This window comes from Bombina bombina, chromosome 2, assembly GCF_027579735.1.
Source record: "Bombina bombina isolate aBomBom1 chromosome 2, aBomBom1.pri, whole genome shotgun sequence".
NCBI classification, from domain to species: domain Eukaryota; kingdom Metazoa; phylum Chordata; class Amphibia; order Anura; family Bombinatoridae; genus Bombina; species Bombina bombina.
The window spans coordinates 1,358,754,859-1,358,771,885 of NC_069500.1; positions in this window are offsets into that span (position 1 = coordinate 1,358,754,859).

The window sequence follows — 17,027 nt, forward strand, 5'->3', positions numbered from 1 at the left end:
CATAGAAAGTGTACTGTGTAGGTTTCACAGAAAAAACTTACAATATCACAGCCAGTAAGCTAGTCAGCCCAAAAGCTCTATATCTAACAGACCAACATGTTTCGTGCTGGTACAGCACTTCGTCAGGGATAGTGAAGGGTTAACTGTTCACCTGTTAAATGCATATCCGGTCCAATCAAAACTCAGCAGCTTTGCTCTGTCCAATAAGGAACAAGATACTGAATTCAAATTGTGTGTCATGCAATGCTTCGTTTGTATGTTTAGCTTGGACCAAAGTTGCAGCAACAGGTGTTCAATATAAGACTAATCATTAGTTGTACATGCATAAAAAATAACAGAAGATATAGAGCTAAATGATGTAAATAAGTTCTCAATGGGAATGAAATTAAAAACAGCACGATTAAATATCCACATGGAGTTAAAAGCACCTTAGTATTGCAGCCGACATATGCTGCGCTATAGCAGCAAACAAACTTAGCTATACATTTGTTTGTTTTTTTATTTATTCTTTTTTATTTGTGCCAGTAAGCGAAAAAACAAACAAAATACAATACGTTTGGATATGAAACTGCACCACGCAGGGTGCAAAATATGCATTAAACAAAATACAGCGATTGAATTGCACCATTCACAATATATAAAGATGTCAAAATAACAAAAAATAAAAAGTAAGCCTCTTTTGCTTCTTTTGCGTATATGTATCATGTAAAAATAAACGGTTCTTCTATCCCTGGCAGTTCATTTTAACAAAGACTTGAAAACACACTACACACTCATACAACAAAAAAAAAAAAAAAAAAAAAAAAAAAGGAACTTATATCTCTCACGAGTTGAGACTTTAATCTGCCCCTCTTCCTTCCACTGTAGATCTCCTGACGTGACAACTGTCTACCGACTCTGGTTCCTACTCTGACCTCTTCATCCCACCACTAGTTCTATCTATAATTCAAAACCCACTCTGCAGGAAAATCTCCCAGCAATACCAAATCAGAAAAACAATCAGTACTTAAGAAAGGAGATAGAATTGCCTTTTGCACATCTTCCGGATACATTTTAACTACCGGTAACCATCCCAGTAGAAATCTTTTGCATTCTTTTTCGCTTGCGTCCCAAAGATGGAAAGATTCAAAAATAATTTGTAGCTGGATTTCTCTAATAAAAAATGAAAACCCTGGCATCTTTTTGGCTTTCCAGTTACTTAATATAAGTTGTCCCACAAGTATAATAATTGTATTTATAATTTTACTTGACGGGACTGTCTTTTGGCTAGATCGAACTAGCAAAAATATATCCTCAACTTTGAATTGTATGTTTGTTGAGTACGTTTTATTAATCCAAAAGATCACTTTCTTCCAAAATTGTTGAACTCTAGGGCAGTGCCAGAACATATGTATAATATCCGCGTTCATATAGACGCATCGCGGGCAGAAGAAGTCTTGACCTATAAACATTTTAGCCATTTTCCAAGGTGTGCAATAATAGTTATTAAGTAATTTGACATGGCCTTCTCTCCAGCTAGTTGGAATGCGGCATTTGCTTAAAGATTCACAACTCTCTTTCAATGTAGCTTGATTTATATTTGGAATCTTAGTTATCCATTTTGCACATAATTTCTCCATTAGAGGATCACTTTGTTTGGCAAGCATGATACTATATAATAATGAAATAGAGGGGGGCCTAACATGAGCAACGATCAAAATTGTTTTAAACTCCGTCCATGCGACTGTCTCACCACGATTCCATCTCCTAGAGGATATATAATTATGCACTTGCAAATAGGGATAGAGATTATTACTTGAAAGGTCAAATCGAGCTTTCAAAATATCAAAAGGGATTATTTGTCGATCTTCCATAAAAAGTTGCGAAACTAGCTTAAGATCTTTATTGAACCAATCTCTAAAAACCTGCTGGTTGTTTCCTGGAGGAAATTCGGGGTTGCCTATTAAAGGCAAATAATCCGAAAAGGTGTAATCAATACCCATAAGAGAGCATATTTTTTGCCAGGCTAGAACTACATTGTTTATTGATATTAAACTTTTGACCTCATGCGGAGTTTCTTTAGGATGAATATGTAATAAAGCTTTGAGGGAAAAGGGGAAGACCAAAGTATTTTCCAGTTCTAATGTTGCAAACCAGCTTGTTTCTATGTGCCAATCCAGCGCAATTTTGCCCAAGGCTGCAAGATTATAGAGCGCTATATTAGGTAGAGCTAACCCGGCTTCTTTACGAGGTTGCATCAGTTTTTCTATTGCAATTCGTGCTTTTTTCTTATTATGCCATATAAATTGTGAAAAACTCGAATTTAACTTACGTATATCTCCTTTATATAGTTTCAAGGGAAGGTTTTGAAGAAGAAAGAGAAGCCGGGGAAAGATTATAGTCTTAATAAGGTTCACTCTCGCAGTCAGAGATAAAGGGAAGGCAGCCCAAAGTTTCAAGTCCGCGTAGATTTTTTGAAATAACGGGACGAAATTCAGATCGTACCATTTTGCCGGATTTCTGTGAAGATAAATTCCCAAATATTTAAGAGCATCCACCTCTTTAAATTCCAGACTATCTAAAGCATTCCTTGTTTTATATAGCCACATTATTTCACTTTTACTATAATTTACTTTGTACCCGGAGAATGAACTAAAAAGATTTAGACAATCTATAACCGTTGGGATAGCCCTAGGTGTGTTATGAAGGAAGATTAGTAAGTCATCTGCATATAGTAAAGTTTTAAGCACAGTCTGCCCAATGGAAATACCTTCTAATAAATTCCGTAGCCTTATAGCGAGAGGTTCTAATGCAAGATTAAACAATAAAGGAGACAAGGGACACCCTTGTCTAGTACCTTTTTTCAGTTTTATCCCTGAGGTGAGATTATTATTAATTAGAAGATAAGATATAGGACATTGATATATGTTACGGATGAACCGAACAAACTCATTTTTAAACCCAAATTTTCCGAGAGTCTCAAATAGATATTCCCATTCTATAGAGTCAAACGCCTTTACCGCGTCGAGGATTAAGAGTGCACAATCATATGAGAAATGTCTATCTGAGTTTTGGCGAATATTCCAAATATAATCTATTAAGGTTGTCAGTTTCCGTATATTTTTAGAAACATTTCTAAAAGCCATAAACCCTGATTGATCTGGGTGTATCACTTCATTAAGGCATAGCATTAATCTGGCTGCTAAGATAGAGGATAAAATCTTATAGTCCGCATTAAGTACGGAGATTGGTCTATAAGACCCTGGATCTTCGGGGTCTTTTCCTTTTTTAAGAATCAGGGAAATGTTAGCAGCCGCAAAATATCCTGAAGGTATCTTCCCGTTTCTGTAATAATTATTGAACAATTTTACTAGAGTGGGTTTAATTTCTTCTGCAAGTATTTTATAATACTCTGCCGGCAGGCAGTCCGGCCCTGCAGCTTTATTCAATTTTGCCTTATCAATTGCTTCTGCTATCTCATTTTCTGAAATAGGGGCATTAAGCTTTTCCACTAGATCTTGTGAAACTCTCGGAATTTTTATTTGAGACCAAAATTTATCCTGGTTCTGCATATGATTAGTACTCTGCGTGTATAGTTTTTGATAATACACAAACAACGTTTTATTGATATCAGATATTTCTGTATGTCTGTTATCCTGATCCCTAATTGCTAAAATGTAATTTTTTTTCTTTCTCCCTTTGACTAATTTAGCTAAAATTTTTGCTGAATAACCAAAATGTCCCTTGTATCGCAGATTTAGTTTTCTCTCCTCTTCTAAGGATTTTTGTCTAAAGAAAACATCTCGTTCCTGTCTAGCACTAAGATATTTTTTCCACAACGCAGAATTTGGCTCTCTAATATATTTCTGATAACTATTCTTGACCTGTTTAGCGAGTTGGATTTCTCTCCTTTTATCTTTGCGATTTCTTTTACACATATAAGCCTTAATTTCTCCCCTTAAATACGCCTTAGAGGCTTCCCAGAACGTCTCAATTTTCTAAAAATATGCTATATTGAAAGTGCAATAATCTTTCCATTTCTGTTTTAACCAGAGATTAAATCTGATATTCTTATGCATATATCGTGGGAATATAATGGTTAGATTTCTATTCGCCTGATTCTCTAAGGATTGAAACGATAGTGACACAATCGCATGGTCGGAGATCGCTATATCGCCTATTGAGGCCTTGACCTTCTGTAAAGATAGGGTCTCTGAAACTAGTAAATAATCTATTCTCGAAAATGTTCTGTACTTTTTAGATTCGCAGGTAAATACACGCAAATCTGGATTTTGGAGTCTCCATACATCAGTTAATTTCAACTGGTGGCAAAATTTTCTCATATATTTAGCTTGACTGTTATATACTGCTATGTTTTTTTTTTAAAATCTATCTAGATCAGGACAAAACGAGAGATTAAAATCACCACCTATCACGAGGTTATCTGATATAAATGGCAGTAGCTTGCTCTTTAACTTTTCCCAAAAATCTTTAGAAAAATTATTCGGCGCATAAATGTTGCAAAAGACAAATCTTCTCCCTTCTATCCGTACTTGTAACAGGATATACCTAGCCCCCTGATCTACTTCCATCTGTATAATCTGATATGATAGATTTTTATTAAACAATATTGCCACCGCTAATTTTCTGCCTCTACATGGAGTGGCAAAAACCTCTCCTATCCAGTTGCACTTCAGTTTGGGGATTTCTATATCTTTTAAATAAGTTTCCTGTATAAATGCTACACTTGGTTCCAGCGCACCTAGTTTTTTAATTATCATCTTGCGTTTTATTGGATTAGTGATACCCCCCACATTCCAAGATAAAATCTTAAGGTTCCCTAATTCTTCAATCATGATACACTAATATACAAGATTATGAGCTGCTTGCGGTTCCACCTATCTCTGTCTTTCCTCATATTTCCTATTACCAGATCTAATTTCTGCTACTCCAGCTTTTATCCAACAGCATAATACTGTAGTCCCTAATCTATACATGGACCCCAACAAATACCAATATAATGACAAGATCCGTATACATAATTACCTTCAGAAGATATTTCCGCCCACTTTATCAACATTTTCCCCAAAGATAAAGCCCTGAGAGAGGAGAGAAGAAGAGAAAGAAAAAAAAAAAAAAAAAAAAAAAGGGGAAACCCAAGCCCAATAATAAAAAATTAAAATCCAAAAATTCACATTCACAGCACTCATACCCATTCCTGAAAATTAAATACTCTAATGTGAGAGAACCTATCTCCCATGATTATTATTTGGAATCACTGTATTCTCTCGCTTTAGCAGGTTCACTAAACGTAATCTTATTACCATTGTCGTCTACTATAATTTTGGCGGGGTAAATTAAACGAGCTTTTAGACCCTTATTTATCATAGCCGTGCAGATAGGGGACATAGTTTTCCTTTTTTGAACTGTTTCGTTAGAGAAATCTTGAAATAGCATGATTTTTTTATCATTCATGGTAAAAGTATCAAATTTCCTGTAAAGCCTCAATATCTCAACTTTATCCTGATACTTAAGTAATTTAAATATACATGTCCTATTTCTAGCTAGGCCATTAACACCAATTCTTTTTGGTCCTATCCTATGTGCCCTTTCCACGGACAAGGGTAGAGCTTGCGGGGGAAACCCTAAAGCCTGGGGTAGTGTTTGGGAGGTAAATTCAATCAAGTTATCAAATTCAGCTGATTCGGGGATACCTACAATTCTTATGTTATTACGCCTGGAGCGATCTTCTTGATCCTCCAGGCGAGCTTCCATGCTATGGATCATGGACTGTTGCTTAGAGAGGGTATTTTCTTGTTGGTTAACCATATCCTCTAAAGAAGCTATTCTATCCTCTGCTTCCGTCATCCTTGTGGCGAATTGTTTAACTTCCTGATTTAGTATTGAGTTCACTAGAGATTCCACTTAACTCTTTTTTGATTATTTCAAATTGTGGTAAAAAAAGATTATTAATTTGTACTAATAATGGCTGATTATCGTTTGATGTATTCAATATTTCACTGGAATCCGCACTTATATTAGCCCCCTTATAATTTTTTTTTTCTTTAGCTTTGGCAGGCATTTTAGAAAGTTGTTGTGAAAAATATCTATCTAAAGACATGCGAAATCAGTAGATGTGCAAAAATAGACAAACAAAAACAAATGGTGAAAAGACAAAAAAAACCTTATCTGATAATAATATATATTGTGGACGTGTTAATCACCTCTATCAGTTGTGAAAAAAAAAACTCAAGTCTTTGTTTCAGGGTATAAGAAAATCCTATAACTGTTGTGCTTACCTAGATTAGGTGTTTCAGACAGAAGAGAAACAGCAAAAAACCCTTAAACTGTTTACAGTTATGTTTGAAATATGTCCCCCCGTGAATTTGGGAGATTTATATACAAAACAAAAAAAAAATAGTGAACAACCTGTATCAGTGCTTAAACAGTGCAAGAGGAGCCTGCTCAATAAATACTAATCCTGGGGTAAACCTGACTTATAGCAGTGAACACTAGGTTAGATAGTTACTGATATTAATATACAACCCATAAACATAACATTGATTAAATATACATTTAGCATGTCAGACAACTGTTTTATCCCAACTTTTCCTTTTTGTAGCAGTAACATATATCTATATTCCAACTGTCTCTGAATTTACAAGAAGTAGCGAATGGCCCTTATGCAGGGTAGTTATTGATGTTAGACAAACAGTCCCTTCCTTGTCCTATCTTTCTTGCTTGCTTTTCACAGATTTTTCCTTCTCCTTTCCCTTTCCTCTCCCCTCTCCTTAGTAGGGAGATTTTTGACAAATAGTACAAGAGAATCAGGGTAGCGTCTCTCAGTTACATCAAAAAGACCAAAAGAACAGTCCCATCAAATAAAAAGAACACATACCAGTGTAGTAGGGGATCGCCTGTAACAAACACAGAGCAAAAGAGTTTATACGATACCTCGACCCTATTCCGGTTTGCAGCTCAGGTTTCCAGAGTCCCTTGTCTTGAGCCTCTATATCTTTTAAAGGTTCTAGAGCAGGCTGCAATCGACTGATGTTATTGTTGTGTATTTAGTTCAGCTCCAACAGCCGACAGGTATGGACAGAGTAGCAACCACGGATCCCTCCGCGGCCAGAACTCGCTCCACGGTCAGCCACCTCTCTGTTTCCGGAATCGATGACCCGTTACGCCCTACCAGGAGGGCACAGGTTTCTTCTCTCTTACTGCATCTCTGCTAGTACCATCAGGTAGGTGCCGGTAAGGGGAGGAATCGTAACGTGCAGCTTTGTTGTTTGAGCTAGTTAGTATTGCCGAGATTGCTTGTACAGGGGGTCCCCAGATCTCGTCACACACAAAGGTAGTAGCGTATCCGCGTACGGGCTTCGGCTGAGAGCTACGGCAATTCCCACCGCAAAGGTGCCAACGGGGCTGTCGGGATAACAGCCAAAAGGCGGTCTCAGTCAGTGGAGTAGTTCTTCTCCGACCCTCGGTACACACCGAAGTGAGAACAGCGTGCAGGAGAGCGCCACTTCCGCCGGAAGCCCCAGCCAGCTATACATTTGTATACAAAATATGAATGCAACAATTTATGTTATATTATATTATATATCAGCTAAGTAGCTGAAAGGTATCAATTTAATATAGTGGTAGATACATAAACAGCCTTACATAAGTATGCAGAATATGCTACAAACCTGCAGAGTTAAGTCTTTTAAGGAAGTATCCAAAGTATTTTTTGTATTTTTTAGCTTCTAGTTATCCTTATTAGTCTGATCTATAGAGGGACCTAATCCGTTGTGCATTAAGCAAACTAGGTGCATGTATATGCATGTATTTTTTAAAGAAGTATACTAGATATTATTCAACTTCTATCTATCCTTATTGATCTGACCTGTGAAGGGATATAATCCGTTATGTACAAAAATAGCTAAATGCAGCTAAGTTGTTAGGATAGAATCCCTAGAGTATGAATAAATTTGACAATTTAATTTGTTTCTATATTGAAATCCTTATTGGCAGTAAAATGCTTGTTAACTATATATCTGCTGGAGAGAACTAAAAAAAGTGTCATTTCATATTCTTATCGTTAAACAACTATTTAGACCGAGAGGGAAAGTGAATTTTATATATATTATTCTTGTTAATATCCATTGTAATGTGTATTCTATCTTATATATTTCCGTGATGGAGATAAAAAAAGGAAACAAAAGAAACAAGTGAACTTAAAATCTTACATTTAAAAAAGGTGAGAATAAAGTGAAAAAAATGAAAAAATATTTCCATTGTAATGAAATGGAAATTTAGTGATAAAGATAATGACACCTTTATGTGTCATTGTCGGATCTTAACTGTGTAGATCCTGAGTGAGCCCCATATTTTTGACGAGTGAGTTTAATTTAGACCAACTAAACTTGTGAAAAACCTAAAGAAATTGTGTAAAGGTTGTGATAGTTGTTTATCCTATGAATAATTTTAAATCTGATTTTTCATTAATACCTATTGGAGCTCCTGTTTGTAATCTGAATATCCAAAAGGTTTCACTTTTATTTAATTTATCATGTCTATTTCCTCCAGTGTTTAATTTGGGAACATAATCAATAGCCTTGAATGAGAAGTATTTATGTGGTTTTTCACAATGTGACCTGAAATGCTTGGCCACCGGAGTCTTAGGCTCCTTATCTGATAGAGATAAGAGATGCTCCCTTATTCGGTCTTTGAGCATACGAGAGGTACGGCCTGTATATTGTTTCTTACATAGTTTACAGGTGATTAAGTATACCACAAAAATCGAATTACATGTCAAATTGTGTTTTAATTTGAATGTTTCACCAGTATGATATGATGAGAACGAAGAATCAACTTCAGCGTATTCACATGATTTACATGGAGTGGTGCCACATTTAAAAAAAAACAATTTTGGTTCTAACCAGGTTCTCTGAACATGGTCAATTTTTTTATCAAAGTGTCTTTTTAGGTTATTACCAATATTCCTCGCCTTCCTAGATACAAATTTTATGTTGTTTAAAATGTTACTATCAAGAAGTTTGTCTTTTTCTAATATGACTAGATTTTTCTTTATCACTGCGCAAATTTGTTGGTATTGGCTGCTATATTTAGTTGAAAAGACTACACTTGAACCTGAGTAATCATTTTTTTTGTGTTATCTTATCTGTTAGTAGTTCATGTCTGTCCATGGATAGGACTTCATTTGATATATTCATCAATATATTCTTTTTATAACCTCTGGCTGATAATCTTTGCGTGAGGTCTTCAGCCTGTTGTTTGTACTGTATTATATTGGTACAATTCCTACGAAGGCGCATGTACTGGCCCTTAGGGATTCCTCTTTTTAGATGTTCAGGATGATGTGAATTTGCCCTGAGAATAGTATTCCCTGCTATGGGCTTTCGATAAGTTTCGGTCTCTATTTTATTGTCATGAACTTTAAGCAGAACATCCAAAAAAGCTAATTGAGTCTTAGAACTACTGTGTGTGAATTTTAGATTCATGTTGTTATCATTTATATATTCCAGAAAACCTTGTAATTGTGTATCTGTGCCTCTCCAGATGACCAACAGGTCATCTATATACCTAAAGTATGCTTTTATGCAAGACTTAAAGGGATTTGTATCAGTATAGATTTTAATTTCGAAAAAACTTAGGTATAAATTTGCATACGAGGGGGCAAATTTTGCCCCCATCGCAGTACCACATTTTTGCAAATAATATTGTCCCAAGAACAAAAAATAATTATGAGTTAGAAGATAACCTACTGTCTCTATGAGAAATTCAATATAATCCAAATCATAATTGGTGTGTCTTCTCAGCATGTGATGAAGTGCATAACACCCTTGATTGTGGGGGATGCAGGAATACAGGGAAGAGACATCAATAGAAACGAGAGTGCAATTGTCATCCAATACAACCTGGTCAAGCATGTTCAGGAGATGTTTAGTGTCCCTTACGTGACCTGGTGTGGAGCTAACAATAGGCTGTAAATGTTCATCTATAAAGGCACCCAATTTCTCCCCTAGTGTGCCAATACCAGAAATGATAGGCCTACCAGGGGGAAACTTAGGATCTTTATGTATTTTAGGTATGTGTTTGAAAACTGAAATCTGTGGATGTGTCACTTTAAGTTTATCTGCTGTCATTTTCGTTATGAAGCCTCTGTATACAGATTGGTTTAAGAATTTGTCAAGATCTTGTTGAAACTTTATAGTAGGGTTAAAACTAAGCCTGCTGTAAGTATCCACATCATCAAGTTGTCTTATGGCTTCCTTGATGTAGCAATCTCTATTTTGAACTACAACTGAGCCTCCTTTGTCTGAGCTGGTGATGACTAGATTATCATTATTTCTTAGCTTGTTCAAAGCCATTCTTTCTAGTTTACTGAGGTTATCACCTTTGATTTTCTTTCTTTACTTATTTTTATGTGTGTTCTGATGTAGCTCAGTTAGTTCTTTTTCTACTATGGTGTGAAATGCTTCTATTAGGTCACCTCTCATTTGAATGGGATAAAACTTTTCATTTTTTGTTTTTACTTTAACAGATGGTATGATGTGTGCACTGGTGTCATATCTAGAGCTTTCGCTATTAAGGCTCAATAGATCAATAAGACTACATTGTTCTTCAAAATTAGAGATGCTATTAAAATTAGTTAGATGTATTTCAGGGTCTGTAGTGTCATTAGTATCACATTCAAACTCATTTTGTGTGCCTGTATTGAAATGCCTCTTTAAAGTAAGATTTCGTATAAACTTATTTACATCTATTAAAGTTTCAAATAATGAAAAATCAGTAGTTGGTGCAAATGTTAAACCCTTTGATAGAACTTTTGTTTCTACATTTGACAAATTGACATCTGAAAGATTAATCACATTAATTTCATTGTTTCTATTAGGACCACATTCTGATTTCTCATCAGTAATAAAGTCCTTGTTTGTGTTCGTTAGTTTTTTTCGTGTTGTGCCTCCTCTTCTTCTGCTGGGGTACCTCACTGGCAGTCCTTTCTTCTTCCTCGTTTTTTGACTGCCTTTTCTGGCTTACTTCTTTCATTTTGTTTGATGTGTTAGTAGCCGTTATCTCAGGAACTGCAATGGGACTGCTGCCATCTTTTGGGCGAACACTGTTATCAGATGAAGTTTCTGCCCTGGGGGTTGATGCTCTTGGACTTTCCACAGATGAAGTTTCAAAGCTAGAAAAAGTGACTTTTTTATTTGTTTGCCCTCTGTTGTTATGACCTCTCCTGTTTTTCGATCTATTAGAGTTCTTTTGTATGGTAGTCCAATTATAGACCACGTCAAGGTCATAATCTTTGCAGTCACGATGATATTTTTTAGCTTTGCGATCTGATAATTCCTCATTAAGTTTTCTCAAGGTTTCAGTTAATTGATTATTGTAGCTTTCATATTTTGGATCAGAGACAAAAACAGAGATGCTATTTTTAACTGTTTTTAATTCTTCCAGGACCTCGCCGTGATCTTCTTTTTTGCTGTTAAGCAATTGTTTCATCAGAATTAGGGAGCACTGGGTTAAGGTGTTGTTCCATTCCGTCATAAAACCTTTTTTCTGTGTTGCATAGGCTGGATATTTTTTCATCCTTAGCCCTCTTGGGATTTTGTTCTCTTCGATATAGATTTGTAGAAATGCAATCTCCCACCACAGTTTTAATTCTTTTACTTCCAATTGTTCCCTCTTTGAAAACAAACTTGCCAGGTCCAATTCGTTAAGATCAGTAATGGGCCGACTCCTGATTAGAGATTGCAATTTTGCTTTTCTGGCTGTGACATTCTCGATATCCATTATTATAGTTCAAACAGGCAGACAGTAAAAATATAGAAAAAAAGAACACTGAACTATTTCCCAAAATGAATAAACTGTATCTGTGTCAGACACAGGCTTGAGGGAATGAATGATGTGTTTGGATTTTCTAAACCAGGACAGCTGTATTCATTCAGAGATAAGACAGGTATAGTAAATGTGTACAAAAATATGTAAAGTTCCAATAAATTCTGTAACCCCTATTTATTCACAGCCCCTGTTATTTATCAGACAGTACAGAAAAATCCCACTGTATAAATGTATGGTGGTGATTTTTATATTGGAAGTCCAAACAAACACATCAAAATACAAGTAACTCACTCACCCTTCTTTCGTATAAGAGCCGGGTTGTTTAGCTTTCAAATGTCACTGGGATATAGCGTTGCTTAATACCTATTGGATTATTACAGGAGCTCCAATAGGTATTAATGAAAAATCAGATTTAAAATTATTCATAGGATAAACAACTATCACAACCTTTACACAATTTCTTTAGGTTTTTCACAAGTTTAGTTGGTCTAAATTAAACTCACTCGTCAAAAATATGGGGCTCACTCAGGATCTACACAGTTAAGATCCGACAATGACACATAAAGGTGTCATTATCTTTATCACTAAATTTCCATTTCATTACAATGGAAATATTTTTTCATTTTTTTCACTTTTTTCTCACCTTTTTTAATTGTAAGATTTTAAGTTCACTTGTTCCTTTTGTTTCCTTTTTTTATCTCCATCACGGAAATATATAATATAGAATACACATTACAATGGATATTAACAAGAATAATATATATAAAATTCACTTTCCCTCTCGGTCTAAATAGTTGTTTAACGATAAGAATATGAAATGACACTTTTTTTAGTTCTCTCCAGCAGATATATAGTTAACAAGCATTTTACTGCCAATAAGGATTTCAATATAGAAACAAATTAAATTGTCAAATTTATTCATACTCTAGGGATTCTATCCTAACAACTTAGCTGCATTTAGCTATTTGTGTACATAATGGATTATATCCCTTCACAGGTCAGATCAATAAGGATAGCTAGAAGTTGAATAATATCTAGTATACTTCTTTAAAAGATACATGCATATACATGCACCTAGTTCGCTTAATGCACAACGGATTAGGTCCCTCTATAGATCAGACTAATAAGGATAACTAGAAGCTAAAAAATACAAAAAATACTTTGGATACTTCCTTAAAAGACTTAACTCTGCAGGTTTGTAGCATATTCTGCATACTTATGTAAGGCTGTTTATGTATCTACCATTATATTAAATTGATACCTTTCAGCTACTTAGCTGATATATAATATAATATAACATAAATTGTTGCATTCATATTTTGTATACAAATGTATAGCTAAGTTTGTTTGCTGCTATAGCGCAGCATATGTCGGCTGCAATACTAAGGTGCTTTTAACTCCATGTGGATATTTAATCGTGCTGTTTTTAATTTCATTCCCATTGAGAACTTATTTACATCATTTAGCTCTATATCTTCTGTTATTTTTTATGTATGTACAACTAATGATTAGTCTTATATTGAACACCTGTTGCTGCAACTTTGGTCCAAGCTAAACATACAAACGAAGCATTGCATGACACACAATTTGAATTCAGTATCTTGTTCCTTATTGGACAGAGCAAAGCTGCTGAGTTTTGATTGGACCGGATATGCATTTAACAGGTGAACAGTTAACCCTTCACTATCTCTGACGAAGTGCTGTACCAGCACGAAACATGTTGGTCTGTTAGATATAGAGCTTTTGGGCTGACTAGCTTACTGGCTGTGATATTGTAAGTTTTTTCTGTGAAACCTACACAGTACACTTTCTACGGATACTAATAAAGGATACATTTTTAAACTTTCTATCTCGATCCATTTACTGCTGGAACCTTTTCACCTGTGTGGAAGTATTTTGATCGTATACACCACAGAAGGTACTCCCAACTATACTGTGATTTACAGCAACGCTATATCCCAGTGACATTTGAAAGCTAAACAACCCGTCTCTTATACGAAAGAAGAAGGGTGAGTGAGTTACTTGTATTTTGATGTGTTTGTTTGGACTTCCAATATAAAAATCACCACCATACATTTATACAGTGGGATTTTTCTGTACTGTCTGATAAATAACAGGGGCTGTGAATATATAGGGGTTACAGGATTTATTGGAACTTTACATATTTTTGTACACATTTACTATACCTGTCTTACCTCTGAATGAATACAGCTGTCCTGGTTTAGAAAATCCAAACACATCATTCATTCCCTCAAGCCTGTGTCTGACACAGATACAGTTTATTCATTTTGGGAAATAGTTCAGTGTTCTTTTTTTTTTTTTTTAAATAAATACAAACTTGCCTGTAAAATAAAAATAAACCCTAAGCTAGCTACAATGCAACTATTAGTTATATTGTAGCTAGCTTAGGGTTTATTTTATAGCTAAGTATTTAGTTTTAAATAGGAATAATGTAGTTAATGATCGTAATTTTATTTAGATTTATTTAAATTATATTTCAATTAGGGGGTGTTAGGGTTAGGGTTAGACTTAGGTTTAGAGGTTAATAAATTTAATATAGTGGCAGCGACGTTGGGGGGTGGCAGATTAGGGGTTAATAAATATAATGTAAGTGGTGGCGATGTTGGGGGAAGCAGATTAGGGGTTAATAAGTATAATGTAGGTGGCGGCGATGTCCGGAGTGGCAGATTAGGGGTTAATAATTATAATGTAGGTGTTGGCGATGTCGGGGGCAGCAGATTAGGGGTTAATAAGTGTAAGATTAGGGATGTTTAGAGACTCGGGGTTCATGTTAGGTGCAAACATAAAGTTTGTTTCCCCATAGGAATCAATGGGGCTGCGTTACTGAGTTATACGCATCTTTTTTGCAGGTGTTAGACTTTTTCTCAGCCGGCTCTCCCCATTGATGTCTATGGGGAAATCGTGCACGAGCACGTTACACCAGCTCACTGCTGACTTAAGCACAGCTGGTATTGGAGTGAAGTGTGGAGTTAAATTTTGCTCTATGCCCACTTCTTGCCTTTTAACGCCGGGTTTGTAAAAACCTGTAATAACAGCACTGCTGGGAAGTGAGCGGTGAGAAAAAACTGCTCGTTAGCACCGCACCCCTGTTACTGCAAAACTCGTAATCTCACAGATAGTTTCTTGGTTCTAATATTTTGGAACTGTATTCTCATAATGTATATCTACATTTTACTATTGCCTGGCACCTTCAGTCTGCTACATATTTGCACACAGCGGATTGAAGTTGATTGTATTTTTTATTAACAGTTGGTGCTGTGAGTTTCTTTTTTCATAATGTACTTTATAACATGCTTTTTTATTAGCTTTTCACAACAAGAGACTACTAATTCATGTGAGATATATATATATATATATATATAACATTGTGCTCTCTCCTGTGGAGTTGTGGCTGACACTGCACTAATGGGCTAAATTGCAAGTCAATAGATAATAAATAACAAGTCATGTGATCAGGGGGCTGTCAGAAGAGGCTTAGATACAAGTTAATCAGAGAGGTAATAAGTATATTAATATAACAGTGCACTACTGGGAGCTAGCTGCAGATTGGTGACTGCACATTTATGACTCTTGTTATTGGATAGCCCAGTGTGTTCAGCTAGTTCCCAGTAGTGCTTCTTCAACATAGGATATCAACAGAATGAAACAAATGTAATAATAGAATTAATTTGGAATAAAACTGTATGCTCTGATTTATGAAAGAACAATTTTTGGTTTAATTCCCCTTTAAGAATGTGTTTGCCAAACAGGTTTATTGATGTCATCTTTATGTTTACAAATGTTACTCCTTTGCTGTTTGAGATATTATGTATTTGACCAATTAATACAATTAAATGTATGTAAATTATAGGTAAGCCCACTTTTGATTGATTGTAAATGAGAGATGAAGAGAGGCTTAATGAATCTAGACCATCATTTCCTTGTAAATATATATGTATATGAATATATGTGTTTATATGTGTATAGTCATAAAATATATATTTACAGTTTGCTGCCATCGCTGCTCAACCTATACCCTTCGCTGCGCTAGGTTCTCATACCAAGCCTCCCATTGGAGCCTATTGAAGCACGCTCGTGTGAGCTCAATGTTTCCCATTGCGCTCAACTTGTAATACCAGCGCACATTACCGTGGGCTGGTATTACTCAGTGGAGCGTAAATATTGCTTTCACGAAAGCGATATTTAGTGTTTCACTTGTAATCTGGCCCTAAATTGTTTATATAGACTATAGAGACTTTGGCAATATCATTGAGAATTAATTAAAAAATATGGGTACAAATGGCCGACCAGCATTATAAAGTACATTATAACGTTACTATAACATCTCCATTCTTTTATACCTAACATTCTGAAAGAATTTAAAGATTATAGAATATTAATGAATGTTCAAATCAGAGATTTTAGGAATAACAAACTTCAAATGAACAAATAAATAATTTGAGATATCTGGCATTAAAATGTTTATGTACCAAATTGGCATTAATTACAGGTCTTTCTTTTGGTTCATATTAATGTGTGTATTTAAGAAAAATGTGGAAGCAATGTTCTTTCTTGCTTGGCAAGTTGTGTATTTCAGGGATCACAAATGTTTGTGCCTGCTAGGAAAGTGTTGTCGTTTAAGCATGTGGGTCTATTAGGGGCCCAGTAGGAGGTCACCTTAAACTCCCTGCTCACAATCTCCCTTCAGCTTTTGCTGTGGTGTTTTCTATATAATAAAGCAAGCGTGTACTTCAGAGACCCGGTCTACTTTTGCTGTCCCCTCTGTGCCACGGTATTTTACAAGTCAGGAGATCTAGTATGTAGACCGTACCTGCAACTCTCACAGTAATGAATGTGCACCCCTGGGGACCCGGTGTACCGGATAATTGGTAGGTGTTTTTGTTAGTCGGGTCTTGTAATGTATGTTGGTACTTGCCTGTGGTTCAGGACTATGCTCAGGGAGTTTCCATAATGTTCCCTATCAGTGTCGCACACTGAAGGAGCTGCTGGATCTTGCGTGCGGTGACCACGTGGTATGCCGATGAGGCCTCAGTAGTGGTAATGAAAAAAAAAAAAAAAAAAAAAAAAAAAATTTCTCTTGCCGGTTGTCTGTAACTATGAGTTCCGATATTCTCCCTCCAGGTGATCTGTGTGCTCAGACTACTGCCGCATCTAAATTGATATTGTTAAGCCACTGT